General features: G+C 39.8%; 1 long non-coding RNA gene across 1 annotated transcript in view; it reads left to right on the forward strand.

Moving 5' to 3' along the window:
* The first annotated feature begins 13,757 nt into the window (after window positions 1–13,757).
* LOC114014735 (uncharacterized) overlaps window positions 13,758–19,778 on the forward strand; it is a 58,761-nt gene continuing 52,740 nt past the window's right edge. Inside the window, exon 1 of the long non-coding RNA XR_003558361.2 lies at window positions 13,758–13,809. This is a non-coding gene — a long non-coding RNA (uncharacterized LOC114014735). The remainder of the gene's footprint in view (window positions 13,810–19,778) is intronic.

Genomic DNA, 19,778 nt, shown 5'->3' on the forward strand with positions numbered 1-19,778 from the left:
GTAATTCCTTTCTCACTCTGTTTACTTCTCCCTGAAATGACCGTGACCTTCTGCCAGATTTTCTTGAAGGTTATGCTAATCTTTATTGGCAAGAGAAACAGTAGCTGGAGCAAAAAAGTGAAAGAGAATGCCACATGAGAATGAACAGCATGCAGAGCGTGAGAAGTTTCTGCAATAGCTGGAACTGGAGCCGCTTTGTCAGCATGCAGTCCCTGGAGCAGTAAGTGGGGATGTACATGCTGAAATATCCTAGAATGAAATCTTAATTAATTTTCTGGTACTCAAAAAGGCATTTGGGATAAATCCTTTGCCATGGTAGATGGGTGTACCTCAGGTACTTTCTATGAAGTTTTGCGCATTTCACCCAGCCCTTCATTTGACTCCAAATCTCATTTATTTTGTGTTTAAATCCAAATGAATGTGTATATTTGTTTGTGTGAACAAATGGAGGAAGATCTCCATATCCATGTCCCTTTTTCTTGAGAATTCTGTGTATAATCTTTCACATGTAAATGGCAAATGTGTTTATGTGCAGGGTCAAAATAACTTCTCTTAAAACTTTCTGACCCAATATCAAATAACTGCAGTTTAAAATGAGGCAAAAATTAAATTACCTTATGTCAGATTCATGCTGATGAATATATTTAACAAGATGGGAGTAGTCTCATGGAGTGAGGGGAAGGGGTTAATGCCACTCTCTTTAAGGAGCTGGAATTGCTGCTGCTTCCTAGTAGATCCCCAACATTGCACTTTAAGCCACTTCAGGTTCTTGAACATTGCAACATCTGTAGTGTGGTTCAGGGCCAAAATGCAAACAGTTATGTCACATCTACTTTACAAGATGGAACGTGGTTTAACCAAGTTGAGGGACAGGCATGCTGTAACGAGGCCCCACAATATGTTTGTTTTTGTTGAGCTGATGAACCCTAAATTAGTACCAGATGTCAGTACTAGACCTGCTGTATAGGGAACACAACAGGGAACTAGCAATTATGGTGGAGCCACTGTGAGGCCATATTCAAGTTTGCATTCTGTTTTACACTTACAGTGATCACTCAGTCTTTTCCTGTTATGGTAAAACACCATATTTCTCTTTCTAGTGTTGATCCATATGTGTATCCACTATGGGATGACAAAGTGACTTTTGCTCTCAAGCCAAGGTACTTTTTGCCTTTGGAGTGCCCAAACAGCACACATATGCCCTATTTCTATTTGTGCTTTGCACTGGGGTCATGAAGTGTGGTGCGAGTTCTTTCTTGATTTGCTTCAACTGCCTTTGGCTTGAGATGTAGCTCTGTTCTCATCACAGGCTGCAATGTTTTTGGCCTTGTGATCATTTTTCTGTCATTTTGCTTGTTAGTTTGTTCATTAGTTACTTAGCAATTTTCTTTGTTTCCCTGGACTTCTTTTGTTGCCAAGAACTTCCCTCTTGGCAAATAGGAAGAAGAGGAGATTTTTGGTTTGAGTTAAGCCACGTGGCTTCCAATAGCCTTTTAGTTTTCTACCTCAGAACAGTTTAGTCCCCTATCCCACATGCTGTTTTCTTCATGACAAAGTCTTCTCACTTGCATCTCCCATGACATGTGTTGAGGGCATGTCCTCATGAATCCTTATTGTCAGGAAGACTATTCCTTATTGTCAGGAAGAATCCCTTATTCTGGAGATTCTGCTACCTCCAAGTCCTTCACTTCCCTAGCTAGAAAAGATCTTGAGTGTGGTCTCTTGATCTCAAATGGAAAGCTGCAAGGACAACTTCAGACACCAGTGGGACAATTCAGAGGGAAAGGACTACATGCTTGGAAGGTCTGTTTTATCATTAATATCTGAGTAGTTTTCCTTTGGTACAGAAGAGCACATGGGGAGTTCAAGGAAGATAATTCAATCCCAAGTCTTCAAATAAATGTCTCTTGTTTCTTCCTTGCTTTTTAACTTCCATGACTTAGTGGTCCCTCAGGCTACATCTATAGTAGTATACTGTAAAGGGACATGATTTAGGATTTGACTACCATTCTCTTACAGTCCACAGTGCTTAGTTATTAAAACCTTTGCACAGTTTTTATGCATGCCAACTAGTACTCTCCAAAGGAGTACTCAGTTTAATAAGGGCCAGGGAGCGTTCCTAGAAAACAATATGGATAGGACCACCTTGTTTTGGGTAGGTATAGATCATAGCTATGAGGGCACAAGTTTTCTCCTGAGAACATGCACTTGTTCCAAAGAATGGCCCCTGGGGTGTTTTATTTGCTAATGCAGCTGTAGCCGTGTTGGTCCTGAAAAGGTTCAGATGTCTATTTGTATGAATAACTCAATCCAGATATATGGCAGTGGTCTCCTGTGATGAAGCAAAATCATCAGAAACAGCAGGAAGCCTTTGGTATTGACACACTGCGGTAAAAATTGTATCTTCTGGCACTGTTCATCCAACTGCTTAGAACCTTTTGGTCTCTCCATGACTGCACAGAGACCTGTTGTCATTCAGAGACAGGTCTCCACATTGTTTTACCCACTGGCAATCATTGTCCTGGTGACACATAATCATTTCACAGGATCAGGAAAACTTATTTTGTTAGAACCAGATTTTATTCCTCTCTTCACTCTTCTCACTGTAATTGAAAAGATTCTTAGGCTATTGTCCCCACACACTGCATAAGTCTTCATTAGCACTGGGACCTCCATCACTACCTACCATCAGTCTTTTCTGATTCCTCCTTGAACTCACTCCTTGAGTGAGGAACAAGTCCTCCTAGAATATTCACAACCACATCATTAAAGCTGACCCAGCCCCTTAGAATTGATAAAAAGTGCTTTTTGCATCTAAGATTCCGAGGAGAGAGACACTTATACTCAGTTGCCTGGGCTCAGGGTCCGCTGATATGTGTCTTCAGACCTTAGCAGCCTAGTCTTTTCCACAGGCAGGCAAACTCAGGGGTAGGTTGTCCATGTCAGGGTTCTGGGTTTGTGAACACAGCCTTGCAATCTGTTAATCATCTTTTCCAGCTCGAGTGAAACTTGAGTGCAAGGTCATTTAGAGATAAGTGCCATCTAATGAACTACACTGGTCTGAATATATGAACTTCATTTCCTCTAGATGAGTCTGTAGTCTCTCCTGACATCTAAGAAATTATTTAAAGTGGTTCCAGAAACTCATAAGGTGGTCCAGGCTTTTTTTGATCATAATGGAGGAGTAGAAGGTTGTATTCTGCTTTAAACTCATTCATTCCATTTTTTTTTACAGTCAAACATAATATATCTGTGAAGACTTACAGCTCTTTAATCCATGAGTAAAATCTGAACAGTTTGAGAAGCTTCAAAAAATGGATCAATGAATGTCTGAAAGAATCAATTCAAAATTGTTCTTCAGTATGTCACATTCAGAAATGCATGCTTTTCCAGGACCCTCTGCCTTACCATTTCAAAAGTAAAAGACTTGTATGGAATGAAATTGTGATAGATTTGCTGAGGTTACAATGTATTTTTTCTCTTTCTTAATCAACAAAGTTTTATTTTTCAGAAGCAATTTTATCTATGCTACAGTAAGCTAATGGTAAAAACATTCTGCTCAACTTCTGTCCTCTGATTCAATTTCAAGAGACAAGAAGGGAAATCTTAAAAAAAAAACAAAAACACAAACCCTAGTAATACATTACTTTAGTTGCTATTCCCTGTATCCTTCAGGATAAACCCCAGATTTTTCCTGGTTGGAGATAAAAGCAATGAGGGAGTTCACAACTTATGCAAAGAAAATATTGGTTATTGGACATCATGTTTAGGTAGGAGACAATTCTAAAGATGTGCCAGCAGGCAAATCACTTGCCCTGCTTGTGGAGACAAAGTATTGATGAATTTTAGGGAAGGCAGCCCTGAACAAGCAAAATTGGCTGTGCTATCAGGGAGATGTGCCTCTGTTTGTGAAACAAAGCTGTGTGCTACTGATAGCCTTACCTTTCCATGTTTTTCTTTTCTGTTTTGCATTAAATGTGTTACATGAGTAACTGTAACACCCTTATAATGTGGTATGGTGACACATTAATCTAAGGGAGCTATGGAAACAGATACTGCCTCAGAAGGGAAGGAGGTTCACCTTCAACGTAAGAGATGTTAATTTGAAGAACATTCTGTAGATTTTCAGTGAATGATGAATATTGTTCATGACTACTCTGAAAATAAGACATTTCTACCAAGATTTGAAGGATCCTGTTCTAGGTCCATGTTTTTATAAGAGTTTTAGCATGCAAAGGAGGCAAAGAACTGCAGGTAACCATGCCTGGCATGCCAGAGCCTGGTCTGCACAGAGGTATTGTGCAAGGAGCTTGCCAAATGCTGATTCCATGGAAATTGGTCATTAGTCCAGGTTAATGGAAGGCTTTTACAGGGTTAGAGAAAAACAGGCATAACACCAGTGCTGGTGAAATACATGGTGTGACTCATCCTGAGCAAATGCTTCCCAACTGAGGGATTAAAGAGTGGGATTTCTGACACTTCTGCTAATTAAATGAGGGCGAGGGTATTCTGAATATTGATTTATTGGATGATGTTCCAGTTGATATCCATGCAGATGAATGAGATAAGGCAGGGGTCCTCAAACTATGGACCATGGGCTGGATATGGACCCCCAGGGTCCTCTATCTGGCCCCCGGTATTTACAGACACACACACCCCCACCCCCAACCCACACCCACACCCCCCTCCACCAGGGGTTGGGGGGGGGAAACCAAGCAGCTGCAGATGACTGCCTGCCACTGCATCCACGCATCGGCCCCCTGGTTAAAAAGTTTGAGGACCCCTGAGATAAGGGAATAGGGGAGATACAGCCTTGCACGATATCTCTTGAAAAACCCATGGCACAGTTATAATACACAGTAAAGTAAAATTAGTCCTGGAGCTGTTAAAGGTTTAAAGCGCATATAACACTTAACAGCTCACTTAAATTTTCACTTGTCTGTGAGAGAGAAAAGAAGAAACTCCCAAAATAGGTTGTAGTTAGTGTCTCAGATGTTTTTTGCTTTGGTTACTGTAAGCTTCTCCTGTCTGGCCCCACAGTTCCTCTGTTATCTCCCTCACATCTGTCCTAAACGTTTCTGCTAAAGTCATATTTGTTTCCTCCCACACACTAACACTCCATTGATTTCCTGTCACTTGCCATGACAAATTCAAGCTGTTCATCTTTACCTACAAGGCCCTTACTGTGTGCCCCCACCTATATATCCAGTTTAATTTCCTCCGACTCCCCCGTCCCACACCCCTTATCTGGAAGTGACCTCAGTTCACAGGATTTGTGGCCCACAAAAGAAAAGGCAGGAGTAAGACTGTTTTTAATCAAAGGCCTGGTTTCCATAGCAAGTCATACCTGACTAACTGCAAGTACACTTTTAGGCCAATATAATCACAGCAGGGTGGCTTTCTTTTGGGGTATTACTTTTATTGTTGTTTATGCTTATAATACATACATTAGTTGGCATTGTCGTGTGGAAGCTAATCTGATAAAATGATTTTGAGAGCCAATATGGCTGTTAAGAGTTGAAAGGAAAATAATTTTCTTCCATTGTACATTTTTAAGATTTCAAAAAACCAGAAAAATCCTGTCTTCCCATTGGAACAGAGCTCTCAGCATTGCTAGAAATGACAAAATACTGCACCAGTAACATAGCAGCGAGGCATGATAAGGAGTTTCATTCCTTGTAAATGAAACAGAAGGAAGTCTTGATCCTGGATATTTCCCAATTTCTCCACTTTGCCTACTTATGAAGTTTTTTATTGGTCTGTGATCTGGATGGAAGCTGCCGCTTCCTCTATCTCTTGCTCAGTTCCTCTTCCTAACTTCCCAGTATGTCTTTTCTACTTTTCGTCTTTTTGCTTATTGCCTTTTTAGGCATGATATAGAAGAGATGGGCATCCAGAGCAGTATAAAGGCAAAATTGGTGTAAAGAAGAGCTTTGTGAGGTACACTTTACTAACTGCAACTGTGTTCATTTTGCCCAGAGATCTGTTTAAATGTAGCAATCTAATTACCCTGTATCCCATCTCTGCATGTCCCTGTAGACAGCTACACCTGATCTTTGCTATGTCCTAATATGCAGTATGTTGTCTTCTGCCATTGTAGATGTGTCTTTGTATCTAGTTAATTCAGGATAACAACTAACTTCTAAAATCACTCAAACTTTCTCATTTCCCTAGCACTTTTCCCACAGTGAAATCTGATTACACGGGAGATAGGGGCACTGGCCTTTTTCTTCTGTCTACACTGAAACAGAAGGCTACACCTACCTATACATACACAGGTAATACTTCAGCTCCTAGTAACTCCCTCTTTAACTTTATGTACCTAGTCACATCACCTAAATGTTTGTATGCAGGTTTTATGTTTAACACCTGTTGATTCTTTCTTTTTCTCATTGACCAGAAGTTACACATTTGGGAAGGCTTTTCTTGTTTAGAGAACCTAGAGTCAAACAATGGCTGAGTAAATTTGACACTGTTTTTCTTAGAAAACTCCTGCAAAATGTGTTACAAGGTGGGACTAAGTGTCTTGACTGCTGTCATGCTACTGATGATGGCATAGGTGTGACTGTAAGTATAGAGCTCGCTTGAAATAAACCAAATGAAGGGAGAAGCCAAAAACACACTGCATCCTGCAAGTGTGTGCATGTTTGTATGGTGGTTAGGGTGGTTTTCTTCTGATTTTGTTTGCTTTGAGACTGAAGGTGAAAACAAGTTGCCCTGTCTTTTATTAAAGACAGAACAGGTCAAATTCACCCACAGTGTAAATGTGCTTTGGCTTCCTACTTCTTCCCACCTGAGCTAGCAGTGACTGTTTTTCCAGCACATTTATTCCAGTATCAGCAGAGATAAAGCAAGCTGAGGAAGAAGGGGTGGGGGTTACACTAGAGGCCAAGGGCAGGGAGCTTTTCGTGCAGCCTCTCATTGTAGTTTAGGATTTTTCAAAGCTGCACATGTTGAGTAATATCTGCCAATAAACACAGCTCAGTGGGTGAGAAATCTGTCTGCCTCTTGCTGAGGATTAGAAGAGAAAAGACACCAAATGAGCAGTTTCTTCACATGTGGGTCATGCCCCTCACTGGGGTACTTGCCCCTGACCTAATTCTGTTCCACTTTGTCTCCCTCATTCCCTCCTGTCTTCCTTCCCTCTTCTACTCCTCCACTGCTGCACTACTGGTGGTCTGGTGCATGCTGCACAGATGTTTTCCCCATGCTATTATAAGATTATTTTTCAAGTGGCTTCTTGGAACAGATGTTCCAGTGTGTGCACTCTCCTTCCCTTGGCTGAAAGTGCTCTGCACAAAGAGCAGATTGCATTGCTGCTCTCCTTTTGATCTAAAGAGCAAGTGTGAGAAAAAAAAGCTCACAAATGATGCTGGTTTTCATTTCAGGCTGCTTGGCAATGGTGCACCTGGGTGTGTGTCTCCTTCTTCTTTTCTCCCCCATCACTAGTGCTGCTTGCAGATGTTTTTTTCTGTGCCTTTCTTCTTCAGCCCATTTTTTTCCCTCTGTGACCCAATACTTTACTCCCACTGCTTTTAAATTTTCTTTCATCTAACACTCCGGTATGCATGCTTCCAAAATAATTCTCTACCCATTGCCAGCACCTCATCTTCATCTTCTCCTTCCTTTGGCAATCCCTGGACTGTTAGGATGGATAATTCTCATGTGTTTGGGTACGAGGCGTGTCCCCTTTTTAATCTTTTCATTTTGATTTCAGATTCATTGCTTAGTTTCTCCTTCATTGCCCCAGTGAATTCACCTGAATATTGCTGCTTCAACTTTTTAATTTTATTTCTCCCTTTGGGTCAGGGACATTTCAGAGAGTCAGAGGTCTTATGACATCAAGGGAGCATCTTTTTCAAGTGCCACTTAATTTATGGATACAACAAAAGCATGACACAAGGAGGTTGTGAAACGTATGCTATATTTCACGATCCTCTATCTAGGCTTAACCAACTGAAACTCATCTTTTGGGATTAAAAAAATTTAAAAAATCTTTATTTGCTCACATCCAGTCTTTCAGATAAATGGTATATCAGCTTTAATTCTGGGTGTTGGCTTTCCTTAGAAATTCAACTTACATGAATGCTGTCTTTAGGGAGAAAAATAGATATTGCAAATCTTTTCTGAGCCAATAAGGTAGAATTTGGGATTGGGTTCCTAGCCCAATATTAATCAGCTTCAGTTGATTCAGGATGATTTACATCAGTGGAGAATTTGGTTTGGATATGTGTTCTAAAAAATCTGCCCATTGTTATTCTTGTTTTGGTATGTCCAGCACTGTATGTACCCATTACTTTTGTTATAATGTCCTCTTATGGAAAAGTCCTGCAGAATTTATTGAGGAATGATAACCTTGTATAAGATTGTATAGGATTCTCTAACAGGGAAACTATTTCATTGCATTCACAGTCTGTCCTAGATTCCTCCAGAAATGTAAATCCTCTTTGCTGATTTATAGACTTGCAGGGAAATTTCTCTAGAACTCAATGGGGTTAAACTTATTAAATATCATACCGTCCCAGGGATGATTTAAACCACAGTTATAACCTTATGAACTCTTTCCTTCTCTAGCTTCTCTTGTAAGATTGTTCTATGGCATTGTGTTGCAGTGTGTATCAGCAAATCAGCAACAGATAAATAAACAAACAAACAAATAAATAAATAGGGTGATATATGCTGCGGCAGCGCTTTCCATCCACTAAACTACTTCCACCTGTGAGCTGAGGCTGCAAGCACAGCTTTAGTTGTGGTGCACTGCTTTCAAACCAAAAATACCTGTAAATCTGACCTATGGTTATAAATTCACCTACAATCCAAATAATCCATTACAGGTAAATGACTCTATTTCCATTCACATTTGAGACCAGTCTACCACACATCCTCTGGAAACTCAGAAAACTGGCCTTTCAGTGCTATTGCTGGCAGCTTACTTCTTGCTGGCCTTGCATTCTGCACTGAAGTATTAGAAAGCTGTCTTAGTCACCTCAGCATTGTTGGTATCTAAAAGGGTAGTGGAAGGGAGAATGTAAAGAAGAGAACCAACTGGTTTAATGATGATTGTCAACAAGCTTGTGAAAGAGGATCATATGATATAAAGCACATGATAGTAGGAAAGCAGATTCTCATATTTCAGGAAATCCTATTTCCTGACCTTTGTATGTGATGGGTGTAGCAGGTGACATTGTAAACATAGTCACATCCAGTGTGAACACAAAGTTTGCAAAAAAACAATAATCTATATTTTCACTCAAAAAGTTAATTTAAAATAGGCTGAAAAACAACCCCATGCTGGCCATTTAGGACGTTTCTTCTGTCCGAAGGCCAGACCCACATGTCATTCTGGACAAACTTTTTTGCTTTCTTGTTAAAATTCTTTGTTGGCAGAGATGCCATAGGCTTACCAGCCTATTCCAGTGTTCAACCATTCCTTCCGTCCATATAGTTTTTCAAGTGCTGAATGACATTTGTGGTATGGTTGCCATTGTACAAGCAGCTGCAGTAGGCTTTCTTCAAAAACTCACTGTAGGCATTTCTAGACTATGTCTGCTGGGCTTCTTTAAACCTCTGATTTAGGTGTAACCTGTTATCTTAAACCCTGGGGCAGCAGGCAGGGTGTTGCTTTGGTTTGATTTTTTTTCATCTAGATTACCAGAGAGGATATGATAAGATGGTTTTATTTTCTTTTTTATAAATACATATTTATATAATTATGTCAAATAAAAGGGGGGGTGTGGTGTGGTGTTAGTTCTTGCTTTGCCTTTTAGCAGACCTAAAAATAAAACCTGTGGATTTATTATTTTTAAAGTATGAAAAAACTCAGTGTCACTGACACTAATCTCTAGCTGACAATGTTCTCTGTGAGGATGGTATTTTAGCTGCCTTTCTGTTTATTCTTCTTCAAAAGGATTTGGAGTGCTAAAGAGGGTCTTTTGGCAGAGCCTGCTGTTTAAACTATACCTTTCATGAAGGTGGAATCACAGATGGCTGAAGACCTGCCTCTGCATTGAATATCATCCTTGCTTTAGGGTCCAAGGAAGAGGTAATCTTAAAATACTTTTGACGTGAACTGATCTGTGTAGACAGAAAAATGCAAAGAACCAAGATTCCACTTGCAGTGGACCTGTGCAGAGGTAAGCAGGCATGAACCAGCAAGACTCAAAAGCTGCACAGCCCCTGCAGAGCTGCTTCAAGATTTGCTACCACTTCTAATGATAATTTAGACAAAATAATAATCTAACCTGTAACAATTGGTGGTTAACTGGATTTGAATGAGCTGTCAACAGTCTTATGACTTTATTCTGCCTGTGCAGTTTGCTTTTAGTACATAGATTGTCAAAGTTTTATGATACGCTTCTATATATCTCCCTTTAGGAGTCCTTTACAGGATAAATTGCATTTCTCTGCCTCCAGATGTGACCACCTCAAAATTTCCTGTGAGAGGCAGTGCTAACAGAGCTAGGGTAAAAGAAGTCGTGAGAAGGTGTCTTTCCCCAGTGCATTCAGCTAATTAATGAATGACAGGACAAAGGAGTGGTAGTTCTTGGGTGCAAAAATGGATAGCATAGATCCCAAATGATTGAAACTCACCACTTGAAGAAAGCCTAAAAGTGGCAAAATCCTCTATCTTCTACCCTCCTGACATTTAACAATGTAGGAAAACAGCAACAAAGTAAAAAGTCAAGAAAACATTATTATTCACAATAGACTGCTTTCAGTAACTTGAACTAATTTTGTGTATTAACAGTCATACTTGATCAGAGTACTTTGAAAGAAGATTGCAAACCTTGTCTTATTTTACCTGAGAAGGGAGAAGGGACAAACTCATCATAACTAAGGAAAAAAGAAGTATTGTCATAACTTGGAGTTTTGAACTCCAGTCTCTAAAGTGAACTGAATAGTCCTCCATGGGAGACTTGTATTTACCTCTGATTTGCATCAGGGCCTCTGTGTCATGGCTTCTGTCACAGATACACCTAAAAATACACAGGCACCTTGGACCTCAATCCCACAATTTACAGGCTGTGGGTGAGGTGGAGTTCCAAGGACTTGTTCATCTTCCATGGTGACAGATTTGTGCTCTTGGACTGAGATCTCTGTACTGTGTCTTTCTGAGGCATAAAATTACTTGTTTTCCTCTGACCAGCATTGTGACACTTACAATGTTCCTGAAGGGCACAAAAAAGAACATTTGCTGTTACCACCAATTGTCTTTTCTGTTTTTTCCTTTTATTCTACAATTGCCTTTTTATTCTGTTGTGCATGTTTTATAATATTTACACCTTGTCATGGTTCAGAGCTTCCATACAGTTACGGTCTTAACAGAGGCCTGAAAGAGTAACTCACAATTGGCCTGACATAACATCCCTGTGTATCTTTTTTGATTTCCACCCTATCTGTCCACAGCTTCCTGAGCCTCCCCAGGCAATCTCTTTCTGCATTGTGTAATGGGCTTGTTTGAGATGACCTTACAAATCTTACAAATACAGTTGTTAATTTTGACTTGTAATTACAACTAACTATAAAATAAACCCAAAAATAGTAAAAAATCCCACACCAAACATTGCAATGATAAACTAAGAATAAATACCATGTTCCAGAAAGTTTTTCTGTCCAGCGGGTCTGAACACTCCTTTTCCTTCACAGATCAGGCTGGACATTAATGTCCTCAGTTTCCCACAGGCTTTGGGATACCAGATTTTTGTCACACTCGTCTCCAAACATTCTTCCTATCCCCATTCTTTTCCTCACTTCTGCATAGCTCTGGACATACCTTTCCCTTTTCCAAGCAAGCTCTGATCTGGTATCAGTGCTGATGCTAAGCTTGCTGGAACTGTATTGTCCCTGGAAGTCTGATGGTGTGATGTAAAACTACCTTGTAGGAATGATAGGGTTAAAAAGCATTGTGGGGTGCACAGGTAAGTATTCTGTGGTCAGGGATAAGGCACATCTAATATACAGGATGGTCTTGTGTCATTATATCTTATATGTCGTTCTACAGGGCCAATTATAGGTAGTTCTGCAATCACCAGATGGGAGATAATTTTAATCACAAACCTTACTCTCTAAGCTTCTGTGTCCCTTCTCCCTGGACAAAGATGTGACAATTGATTAATATTAAACCATATGTTGTTTCTTTAACTGATAAATGGAAAACACATTATTGGTTAACAGCTCGGTTTGGAAACAGTTGTTTAGTCATGATCGTGTAACAAAATGGGAGGAAACCCAAGTGGCAGCATAGAGCGTTAAGGTTGAGGCTGGTAACAACTGCAGTCATTCAGCAAGGCAAGGCTGTCAGAACTTACGAAGAGATGAGAACAGGGCTGTTTGATTTGGAAGTCAGGATTTAAGCCACATTTTTTGATTGCACAATTGAACTTAACTCTTAACTAACAAGTAGACTTAGCATTTGAAGTTGCAAAGTCCATCTGTTCAGAGTCATCACGCAGGAACTTTTCCTCCTGGCTGGGAAGTCTTACAAAGCAGGCTTGTTTTGCCACTGCAGTGCAGTTGATTTCAGAGAAGGCTTAAATGACATTGCAGAAGTCTTCCTTTCTAAGGGACAGCCAAAACTTCCTTGGCTCACCTGCCAGCTCTGTTCTGACTCTTGTGTGTCACACATCTGTCTGCTCACACCACACTGTTGGATGACTACTGAGTTTATGGGAATATTTGTGACCACTCTTAATTGAGATGAAGGCTATGACTCCAGCAGCCAACAGCAGGCAAACATCAGCTGTCTAAAAGATATGAGCGTGCTCTTTTATAAAAATGCATTATAGTTTCTGGCACTTGCTAGATGGCTGAGCTCAAGTGTTGGAGAATGTGAGGGTGGGACATTATGACTCAGCTGTTTTCTGTATTGCATTCATTAATATCTTTTATATTTTCCTGCAAGGACAGTTATAAATAGTTTTGTAGTGATCAGATGGGAAACAGTAAGCACAGCCCTTACTCAGCACCACTGGGGAAAAAGCTTTCCATCATCCGTCCCCAGCTTGCTTTCTCTGACACCTTTGTTGCTCCCTAACCACTTTTACTACTGGGATAGTAGCCCCAGCCCGCATGCTGGTGGTGCCGGGACTCCTCACCTAATAGGGTGAACAGGAAGGCAAAGAACTGTGAGGAATGCAATGAACCCAGCTCTGCCCCCACCTCCACATGCCAGCTAGATTAGATGGCTATGGGTCTGATTCAGGGTGCTCTGAAGTCCATGCAAATATTTGTGTTGATTTCGGTGGCTTTGGTTCAGCACCTGTGTACACAGATAAAAGTAAGCTTTCTTTCCCGAAGAGGGACAAAGTCATGTTTTCCTTTCATAGAGAGAAGTGCTGATACCATCTTCTCTGCTCTGCCTCTGGGACAGTCCATCTAGACATTGTTGTGCATCCTGCTCCATTGTTAGAGTTCTAGCTGATCCCTAGAAATTCTTCCTCATGTATACACCTCCATTCTTGTTATAAGACAAAGGGACCATGCATAATGTTTTCTGCTTCATAGTTTTGAATGTTAAAGGGGTAATCTAAGACCAGAAACATTTTGTGGAATGTGTCCATTCCAAGAAAGGAAAAATTCAAGAAAAATTTAAGGAAAACTTTATTACCCGCAGCAGCTATATGTCAGTGTGAGTGGCAGTAGACCTTAATTCTTTAAAAGTGCATTCTACTTGTGCTACCATTGAATTTCTGACTTTTCTTTAAAGCCTTTGTACCCAAAGTTGTGTGATTTAATTGATTTTTTTTTCTTTTCTTGGAAGAATATAGATAAGGAACTCACAAGCAAATAAATACTAAGGCTACCGTCCAGGTAAGTTTACTGTTTCACAAGTCATTTAAGTTCATGTTCCTGCATCTCTCTGACAGTGTGCATCCTCCCCTAACGTGATGTAGAATGTAGTTATTTACAATAATTATGTGTATTGCACGTTCTAGACATCAGCATCAGTGCAAAAAAAAAGTGTAATAACATCAAGCCCCAGGGGTTTGCATGATTAAAAAAAAAACCAAAACAAAAAAAGATTTTATAGCCCATGTTTTGTCAGTTTGATTGCTGTTGAGGTAATTGTCTGTGTTTAATCCACCTTCTTCACTTTAATTCTGTGATTTCACAGTCTTCTCAAATTTTGAGAAAGTCCCTTATTATGAAATGCTGCTTTGAAACTTGGACCACAAAAAATTTCTTTTATATGCTGTCAAGGTAATAATGAAATAGAAATTAAAAAGATTATGGCAGTAATTCCGTGGGATTGAAAACTCCTCCATGTTGTTGTTTTTCATCTGAAAGGAAAAGATGGCAGTTTTTTTCTTTTGAAATGCAAAAGAATTCAGTTATTCTACCCCTGGAATATGTTTCTTTTGATCTTTTATGATTAATCTCTAGAAGATGACTCTGGCTAAAATGCTTCTAAATAAAAAACTTGTAGGTTTGGAGAAAATGTACGGTAATGGGGTTTTGAGAACTCCTGCGATGCTTTCATAAGTGACAGTATTTCGACAAAAGCTAAGGTTCTGTGTTCTGGTCAATAGTACAAAATTTTCCAACTCTTTATGGAATGCCAGCCCTATCCGGGGCAAAGTCCTTCTAACTGTTGCCTGCCTGGGAGAGCACTCGGGAAGGTCTGCTGGAAGAAGGAGGCAAAGGTCTTTGCACCTCCCCTTAACAAGAAGGAAATGGGAAGACCACAACATGCGGGAATATCTCCATGTATTCCCATTCTCTCTTAGTCTGAGCGATAAAATTGTTTTTTTGCTTCGCTACTTAACTAGTCCTCCTGAAAACATCTGAAGCTGCTTTTCATTAAGCAAAAAGGAAGAAAGAACCCAGAGAGAATTGCTTCCTAAGCTCTTGTAGTAGCAGTGAAGGATTTCAGGAGGTGATGAAGGTGGGCATGTTCGTATGCAAATCACATGAAATTAGGGAGATGCTGGCAACAGGACTGACTGTGCAGCAATGACATATGTGGAGGTCAGAGAACTGTGGAGAGTCAAAGATCACAGAAATTTAAAGAAGCATGTGGGATAGTGAACAGCATCACTTTGGAAGCCAGGAGGGTAGGTTAATCACAGAGAGGGGAACGAGTGTATGTGAGGAATGAGATTTCTTGACCCAAAGGCCAAAATCCTGCGTAACCACAGGAGAAACATGAAGGGTGTTTGGCTGAATAATGAATGAATACTTGGAGAAGGAGACCAGATAAACTTGTGAGATATGCCCTTGATCAGAGCAGAAATTGGTCCCATGTGATTTCTGCCAGGTTTCTGGAACAGTCAGGGCAGAAACTGCTGACAGATGTCCTTGCTCTTCAGCTCTCTACAGGCAACTCTTTACAATCCCCAGACCTTTGTGAACCACTTTCAAGGCCATTTCTGGCACTGTCCAGAATCCATGAGAGGTACTAAGGGTGAGGGTAAAAGTATCTGCTGAGCACAGGAAAGGGACTGGACCAAAAGACTGAAAGACCACTTCAGAGTTAATTGTTGGGTGGGTTTTGGTGGGCTTTTTTTTATTATTTTGCATGTTAGAGCACAAGTAAGGGTTAGACTTGGAGAGGCTTCTCTTTATTTTCTGTGTGTTCTCAAGGACAGTTAGCTGTCCTCAAGTTAGCTGAGGACCCAGCAAGCCCAATTTGTAAGCTCCTTAATAGTTCCAGAGAATTCTCAGACAGACCAGGAGAAACAATTTCACTGTATTAAGTACCTGGTGTAATTCTCCCCTTTTTCAGCCTGGACTCTGTGTTCCTCACGCTGGTAAACTCTGCTGCTTCTGGTCCAAGTCTTGTGATTGCCTCTAAGGAAAGGCTGGTTGAAGCCCAGACATATGGTAGGGAGTGGGCAGAGAGCACAGCAGACAGCAATGGCTCCAAGGTCTCACAAGGTAGCATGTAGTTGACATATTACACTTAAGTATGGAGAAGGAGTTCATTTTGGCTGATGTTGTCTAGCTACCACAGGTGTAATCAAGCCACAGAGAAGTAAGAAAGGCAGAGTGAAGAGGTATAAGCAAAGCAGCCCAATGATTTTGGTGCCACCTCTGTAGGACTAAATGAAACCAGCAGCATGTGTTTGTGATCTAGTAGGAGACTAGGCTAATAACAGCATTATTGACCCCATTCCTGGACTGAACTTTGGTTTGAAGGGGTACCAAGTGTCAGGTTCTGCTTGTCAGAAATTCTAAAGCAAGGGCTCAAGAAATGCTTCGTTGGGAGTCCATCAAAGTTCTGTGTGTTGCCCTCAGAGCTTACATATGTACCTGTCTTCTTCACAGAGCGAAAGCATGAGCCTCTATGGCCAAACTTGCCTTGTCCACTGGAGAGAGTTGCTCTTTGAAACATCCTGATGGTTCTAAGTTGAGTCAAACCTTTGATATAAGGCAGAGTTGGAGGTTTTAAAGTTGGAGAGGTGCAAATATATCAGGGGAAAAAAAAAAAAAAAAAAAAAAAGGCAGTCAGTTGTGCATAAAAGGTTTGAGACTATCCCTAAGACTACCTGTCAGTGAAAAAATGAAATAAACTTGGCCCCTTTTGAGGTGCACTACAGGCCTGCACTGTGAGGATAGACGGGGCATTTTAGCCAAATACTTTAACAAGAGCAGTGCTTGGGAACACTACTTTAACAGTGTAGATGTGACCAAAGGGGAATTCATGGTGACTGCCAGAATCACAGTGCTTTCTAAAGGAGTGATTTTCTAGAGGGGAACAGCATATTACTGTGACAAAATACTTGTACTGCCTTATCCAACTGTCTTAGCTCACAATCTATGCATGTAAGAGACAAAAATAGGAGATGTTAGAAATAATGTAAAGTGTCTAGCATATGACAAAAAAAGATCATAATGATCATGGGAAATGAAAGTGAGATATGACTTTATCTGATTATGAAATTACATAGTGGAAGGAGGGTTACACTACTAACCTACTATGTTCAGTGGGCTGTTAATGATGGACAGCTTAAGAGGATGGAAAAACTTAAGAGGCATGGCTGTAAATCTGGTTCAGGAGGAACACTGAAGATCAGCTAAATGTCACAGAGTCCTGATCTGTCTGGAGTTTTTGGGGATAAGTCGGAGCTGGACTGTGCACAGGTCCAGCAGCCTTGCAGACAAATAAAGATGTTCAGGTCGTCACGGGTATGACAGGACCAAAATGTCACTCTTGACTCTCTTGCAAGTGACCAACAAAGGGAGGGCTTGCAGTTCTGGTTACCTCTCACCTCTGCTGCCAGAGTTGCCTGAACATGCTTGCAAAATTATATTGTGCCCCAATAAGGCTACAGCAACTGTCTACCTTCCTAGTGCTACTTTGGTACCAGCTGGTCTCTGCTTTTTGTACCCACTCATCCTTGCCCCCTGCTTCTCTAAGAAAGACACTAGTGCTGCATATAAAGTAACTGTGTGTTCAAAATAAGAAACCATAGCCTTTTTTAATATGTTCTTTAGGAAGATGAATTATCCATAAAAAGACAAGCACATTTATTTTAAATAAAATGTCTGCCAAGGTGACATTTGCCAGTTTCTGGTACGATGGGGTTATTTTTGAGTGTGGAACTTTTCTCCCAGAAATGTAGAACTTTGGATTATTTTTTTGAGAAACAAGAGTCAGATATTGAACAGATACTCCAGAATGTAGAAGTCTTCTTAAAGCCTGGTTTGGATGATGGAGTAAGAATGGACAACATGGGCTCTTCTAAAAAGTATGCCCTAAATCAAAAGCGAGGAATTAGAATTTCCATTCACATTGAAGAATTCCTTCTTATAAGTCCAGTCTTTCAGCAGGGTCTGGACAGGCTCATCCTTGCAGACTCTTTCAGATGTACTCTGATAGTAGAAAGAATAGAATGAGGAATTGGTCCTTTAATACAACACGACACAGTTTACAAGGCCAGCTACAATTTCACATGTCCAAGGTAGGTAGGTAAAGGCCAAATAAATACCTGGAATAATTACTCAGCAGGGAGGGTTTTGCAGGGAGTGGGGGGAAAATAATTCTGGCAGTAGTCTCAGATAAGGAAGATGTGGGCAACCAAGCCATGATTCTTTCAAGCATCAGATTATTGCTTTGCAGAATGTTCACAGTAAATCACTCCTTCCATCAATGCATATAGGGATATTAAGGCTTATAAAATTCATTTAAGAATTAAGAAAGTAGCTCAAAATGAGGCTCCAACAGTAGTCTGAAATGATTAAATGAGCCAGACCAAAGTCTTAAGACTGGGAAAATAAGAATTAGGAGAAAGAATTGAGATGAACGGACAGTATTTAAAAGCACAGATTCTAGAAGACCTGTGATGAAAATTAAACTCGGGAAATATTTCATACTTCAAGAACACAGAATTACAGATCCTGCTAAGGTAAGATAGATTTGAGTCTTTGGTAGGACATTATTGCTTGGAATTATCTTTTCTCACCTCCCTTAAGATTCTGTGTTTGAGTGAGTTATTCCTAGCACTTATTTGGAATCTAAGGTCTGGAAATTCTTCTTTGCTAAAGAGATTTTTCTGGGGAAAAAATTTGCTATGTTGCTATCTTAGTTTAATTTTTTAATGTTCTGCCTGTCATTGTGATGTTTAAATACCATATGCAAAATAAAAAAAAAAATCAAGGCAAACAGATGACATGGAACTAGTGAATATACCTGAAAAATGATGCCTTTATGTAAGCAAAACTCTATTTTAAAGAAAGCAATATAATAATTAAAACAAGAATGAAAATAATACATCTGTAATTTCACTATTTTTCATGTCGAAGACTTAAAACATTTTACACATTGGACAGATATGTAGGAAAATACAGTCTTTATTTTACACTGTGATATCTGTGAATGGTTTTTCTCACGAGTAACTTATTTCAATGTGTAAGACCCCAGTTCTGCAAACACTTCAGTATGCAGCTTAGACCATTTTGTTTAGGAGGGGCACCAACCTAAATGAGTTGCATATTTATGGTCAAATTTCCAAAAAGGGATACAAAAGTTAAAGCTACTCACATATATAATAGGTTCAGTGTAAGTGCTCAAATATGGACAGATATTTATGAGTAAGAATTTTCAGAAGAGTGTTATTAGATCTGAATCTTATTTTAGATTCTGGTCCAGTTTATTACTTTCTGTCCAGAACTAAATGCATGTTTTAGATCTTAGGTCCAAATCTTGCAAATACTTAATGCATGTTTAATTTCACTGTATCTGAAAAAGTTTTAATGTACGTTAATATTAGCAGGATAAGGTTCTCTAGGAAAGGGTGAAAACCTGACTTTCTCATTGAATTCCCATTGGTATCAGCAGAGTCAAGATTTGCACTGGTATCCATGATATATGAGCTTTCATAAACCATAAGGAATACACATATGTTTTTAAATTTTCTTTTTGGACTTCCAGACCACTTTCTTATAATCTTGTATTCTGTTTCAGACTTTGCTTTTTTGGCATATTTCTACTCTAAAACCAAGATGCAAAAAGTTTATAGAAAGTAATAACTATCTGATTTGTTCTCTGAATGAACATAATAATGGGTCAGTAATCAGAGAAAGTACTGTGCTTCGTGTTGTGTAAAGGGGATACATCTGTGCATTTTAGCTGACACATCCCTAACAGATACCCAGATTGCTAATAGCCACAGCTGATTGCAATGCTAGGTCTGAATAAAGAAAATTAAGACGGGCTACCTCAAGATATGCTGGGAAGATGGAATTTCTAGGAGGGTTGCCATGGTTAAATTTGTGATTTTGCTCTAACCTCAGTAATGAAGGAGTTATAACTTCATGACATCTTGAAATGTAGAATT

This window comes from Falco cherrug, chromosome 5 (genome assembly GCF_023634085.1).
Source record: "Falco cherrug isolate bFalChe1 chromosome 5, bFalChe1.pri, whole genome shotgun sequence".
Lineage (NCBI taxonomy): Eukaryota > Metazoa > Chordata > Aves > Falconiformes > Falconidae > Falco > Falco cherrug.